Below are 5,640 nucleotides of genomic sequence, written 5' to 3'. Positions count from 1 at the left end.
AAAAAAAAAAAAAAAAAAAAAACACGGAATGCTTAAAAACAGGACGTGAACTTTTGGTATGAATCAGAAGTGACGTTATTTCAATTCAAATCTTTTCATCTAAAATGACTCAAAACTCAAATAGATGACCGTCACGACTCAATTACTAAAGGAAAATTATGACGTCCGGGTGCAAGCCACTACTAATTTGATGTGGAGAGCATATATTTTAAATTAAATAAATTAAGAAATATGATGAAAAAAGTTGCACCCGACATTGCGACGACGTCACAATAAATGTCTGTTCGTTGTTTTTATTATTAATCGCTTTAATTTAACAATCCTTTATTAAAATAAAACTGATGCTGTTGAAAAAATGAAAACTGATACACACATTCCACTTTTTCCATTTATTTTACATTTTGAGTAAATTGATGAAAATTTCAAAATTAAATAAATCATTTTTGGAACTTTTAAATACGATTTTTCGTAATTGATTAACACAAGTTACTTGGTATCATCTGATTTTATTTAAGCACTTAACGTTACGGCAATGTTTATCACGAACACAAAACGAACGGAAATTGTTGATTAGGTCAATTAACGTTGGATACAGAGGGGAAAAGATTTAACGTTCGACAGGAAATCAACTCGGTAACTGCTCGTTTTCTATAAAGTAATTTTCTTAAAAATAAATATTTATCGACCTCTTTGAAGTTTGTTTGGTCATAAGACAAGATTAAACTGCGACCTACTGTAGACCTGTTAAAGCTAAACTGCCCAGCAAATTGAGACATCTTCTGTCCACTTTCTACACTTTTGAAAATAAAAACCGACGAGATGCTTAACGGTTGCCCGACTGACAAACTCGCAAATACTGTGAAAAAATTGTGTCTGTAAAAAAATAAGACTGGAATTGCAAGGGAGAGTTTCAAAGTTTTGGGGAATACTATCCAATCACAATATATCGTGTTGATCGTCGTTGTTGACGTCTCGCGCGCTTTAAAAGATCTTAAACTGTTACGTGAAAACAAGGGAAAAATCAATCTGTATTCGTAATTTTCCTTCGCTTCTTTTTATGTTTCTTTAGGAAATGTTCGTTGTCCGATCATAAAAAACTTTTGCGAAAGTGTTCGTTATCCGATTTGTTCGCTATCCGAACTGTTCGTTAACCGATCACTGATTATTCTTACATTGACATTTCATTTGGAAATTCACATGTTTAAGCATTATATTTATTAATTTTTTATATCTTATACTATAGACCAGGGGTGGCCANATTTGATGTGGATAGCATATATTTTAAATTAAATAAATTAAGAAACATGATAAAAAAAGTTACAGCCGAAATTGCGACGACGTCACAATAAATGTCTGTTCGTTGGTTTTATTATTAATCGCTTTAATTTAACAATCTTTTATTAAAATAAAACTGATGCTGTTGAAAAAAATGAAAACTGATACACACATTCCACTTTTTCCATTTATTTTACATTTTGAGTAAATTGATGGAAATTTTAAAATTAAATAAATCATTTTTGGAACTTTTAAATATGATTTTTCGTAATTGATTAACACAAGTTACTTAGTATCATCTGATTTTATTTAAGCATTTAACGTTACGCGCAATGTTTATCAATAACACAAAACGAAGGAAAATTGTTGATTAGGTCAATTAACATTCGATACAGAAGGGAAAAGATTTAATGTTCGACAGGAAATCAACTCGGTAAGTTGTTCGTTTTCTATAAAGTAATTTTCTTAAAAATAAATATTTATCGACCTCATTGAAGTTTCTTTGGTCATATGACAAGATTAAACTGCGACGTACTGTAGACCTGTTCAAGCTAAACTGCCCAGCAAATTGAGACATCTTCTGTCCACTTTCTACTTTTTCTCTTATATTTTTGGAAATAAAAACCGACGAGAAGCTTAACGGTTGCCCGACTGACAGACTCGCGAATACTATGAAAAAATTGTGTCTGTAAAAAAAAATAAGACTGGAATTGCAAGAGAGAGTTTCAAAGTTCCGAGGAATACTATCCAATCAGAATATAACGGGTTGATCGTCGTTGTTGACGTCTCGCGCGCTTTGAAAGATTTTAAACTGTTACCTGAAAACAAGGGAAAAATCAATCCGTATTCGTAATTTTCCATCACTTCTTTTTATGTTTGTTCAGTAAATGTTCGTGGTCAGATCATAAAAAACTTTCGCGAAAGTGTTCGTTATCCGATTTGTTCGCTACCCGAACTGTTCGTTAACCGATCACCTACATGAGGGGTGGATTGACATTGTTTTCACTTAACCTTGAAACAGATTCTGAACAGATGTAAAAGAATAGGCACATCACCTTGTAAAATGCAGATGATCAGTGCAGTTGACTTCACAATGGCTTATAGATCGGATGTATTTTGGTTTTGTTAAAATCTAGTGACCAATTGGTTTAATAAGAGTAAGTTCAATGTTAACCTCCCTTTTTGTTTATGGTATAATATACCTAACAATATTTATTATTAATAGTGTAACCGTCTAATACAATTTGGAAAATGTAGGAGAAACTAAGACATTTACTGGTGGAGTTAATATGTTATACCACATGGTCATTGTATTCTGATTTATACTTGATAATTTAGTTTAGTGTACGTATTACATTGATAAATAGTAAATGCAGTGTACTGCATGCGTGGGTTATCTCGGTGTATTGACTGGTTATTGGTTTTGTATTTGTTACGTTGTTACCATGTGTTTGTAAGCTGATGAGGGGTCCTTGTACTTGAAATGCATACTAACCTAAATTTGATATGTGATTATTAAAGACCACTTTATTTTTTATAAAAGTTTTGGTCCTTCTTTCAGTCGGCCTTGGTGTGATAAGAACTGCAAAAAATTTATACCTTATTTGTTGGGTTATCTAATTCTGTCTAATTTATAGTCGTGGGCAAAAAGCGTTGTTTATTATTATTATCATTATTCTTTCATTGACATTTCATCTGGAAATTTACAAGCACCCTTCTTCACTCAACACATTCCATTTTTTTAGATACTTATTCACTTGTTTAAACCAAGCCTTTCTCGGCTTTCCCCAACCACGATTCCCATCCACCTTTTTCATATATGCTTTCTTCAACAGTTATTCTCCTTTTGTTCACTCAACGTGGCAAAACCATCGTAGAGTCAATTTACTTCGTGGTATGTTGACTTCACCCAACATTTTTCCAACACTTGTTTATTCTCACATAGTCTCCTTTTGTTATTTCACGCGCTTCTCTCAAATAATTAATTAAATACAGTATTACGACTCGTATGGCGATTTCCAATAGACGTTATCACGATTAAAATATGATATAAAATATGGTATAAATATTACTGCAGTTTGATAAGGAGTTTTTGTTCTTGAGAATAAATGTGCTACACATTATTATAGCAGTGGTAAATTTTACGATAGGAGACAAACACTGCTTGTCAGAAATACCCGATAGTCACATCACGTAATTACGGTATATATTATATAGAATAAATACTGTAATTATTACTATATTATATCCAAATATAACTATTAATTTATTTGTTTCTTATATATTAAAATGATAAACAATTGGTTTTTTTTGTTACAACTAAATGCATAAGTAGACACTAGGCATCTTTGACATCACCCTATNGCAAAAAATTCCAGAATTATATCCGTAGCAAGAGTGATACAAATTGTTTCTTCCAGAGCACAATATCAACTGTCCATTGCAATGACAGTTTACAAATTCAAAGTCGGTCTGGAGTCGGTCGATAATAAACGATTACGCCACTGTTTATGTTCGTTCGCGCAGTTTTCCATGAGTCATATCATTCTTAACTTGGACGGAAATGAAATTTGTTACAACGTTGCACTTAATCTTTCATATTTGTTGTTATTAATTTAAAAGACATTTTGAAACACATACGGAACAATAATAATTTTTTAAAATATAATAACACAAAAATGAAAGGGGAACTCGGGTACATTTATCGAGAGCCACAAATAATCCTTCAAAAAGCCGCATGCGGATCGCGAGCCGCAGGTTGGCCACCCCTGCTATAGACTATCAGGTCTATGGATAAATTAACTACTTCTAAGCTTCAATAGCTTCGATGGAGAATTACATACTTTAACGTACAGTAGACGCATGTATATTTTTACGCTTATAATTCAAAAGAATGGGCAAATGGCAAAATGAGATCACATTTCTATGAAGCATCTGTTCATCAACTTTTTCACACCTTCATGTGCAGGCACACTTTTGTTTCGAACACACTCGTGCCTTTTCAAGCACCCTTCTTCACATTCCCTTTTTCACTCAACACATTCCATTTTTTTCAGATACTTATTCATTTGTTTAAACCAAGTCTTTCTCGGCTTTCCCCAACCACGATTCCCATCCACCTTTTTCATATAGTCTATCCTTTCTTCTTTTTTTTCATATAGCCTATCCTTCTTTTGTTCACTAAACGTGGCAAAATTCATCGCAGAGTCAGTTTACTTACTTCTTGGTATGTTGACTTCATCCAACATTTTTCCAACACTTGTTTATTCTCACATAGCCTCCTTTTGTTATTTCACGAACTTCTCTCAAAAAATTAATTAAATACAGTATTACGACTCGTATGGCGATTTCCAATAAACGTTATGACAATTAAAATATGATATAAAATATGGTATAAAAATTACTGCAGTTTGATAAGGATTTTTTGTTATTGGGAATAAATGTGCTGCACATTATTATAGCAGTGGTAAATTTTACGGTAGAAGACCAACACTGCTTGTCAGAAATACCCGATAGTCACATCACGTAATTACGGTATATATTGTATAGAATAAATACTGTAATTATTACTGTTTAATATGACAAATATAACTATTAATTTATTTGTTTCTTATATATTGACATCATAAACAATTGGTTTTTTTGTTAAAACTAAATGCATAGGTAGACACTAGGCATCTTTGACATCACCCTATATTCAAAAATTTTTTATGGGCCAGTACACGTTTCGGGTATACGCTCTTCTACTGTCGGCTTTTCTTCTGATATATCTTGTTAGGAGGTTCTAATTTATATAGGCTACATCTTGCTTAAAAATTACATATATTTACAGTTAAAAATTTGTACACTTAAACTTTTTTGGCATAATACTGAACGGCACTTAGCTAATACTTGTAATGCCCGAATTTACAAGGTTTTCCTTCGTTGTGACAAAAAAAATCACGTGCCATATTCTGGTCATTGTCTTGTCTCTCGTCTCTCACAAGCCGGTCGCTGATTGGCTAATCCAAATGATTAGCCAATCAGCGACCGGCTTGTCAGAGACGAGAGACAGTGACCAGAATACGGCCCCAGGGCTGTGGAATCGGAGTCGAACTCGGAGTCGAAGTCGTAAAGTTTTGGTGTTTCAGCCGAAATCGGACTCGGAGTCGGAGTCGTCAAAAAATTCGCCGATTCCGATTCCTTTTTACGTCCTAATTTGTAAAGATGTGTAAAGACAGTGTAAAGATATACAAGTGGTCATGTGTCATATCTNATGGTAAGGATAAGACATAGGACCTAATAACCCATTACTATCAATATTGTTTCGATAAAATGTAGAAACATGTAGAAAGATTCGTAAAATTTTGCAAGATCTGCCAACAT

This window comes from Centruroides sculpturatus, unplaced genomic scaffold (genome assembly GCF_000671375.1).
Source record: "Centruroides sculpturatus isolate CEXI.00-Female unplaced genomic scaffold, Cexi_2.0 scaffold247, whole genome shotgun sequence".
NCBI classification, from domain to species: Eukaryota; Metazoa; Arthropoda; class Arachnida; order Scorpiones; family Buthidae; genus Centruroides; species Centruroides sculpturatus.
Note: the sequence above shows the minus strand (reverse complement) of the source record.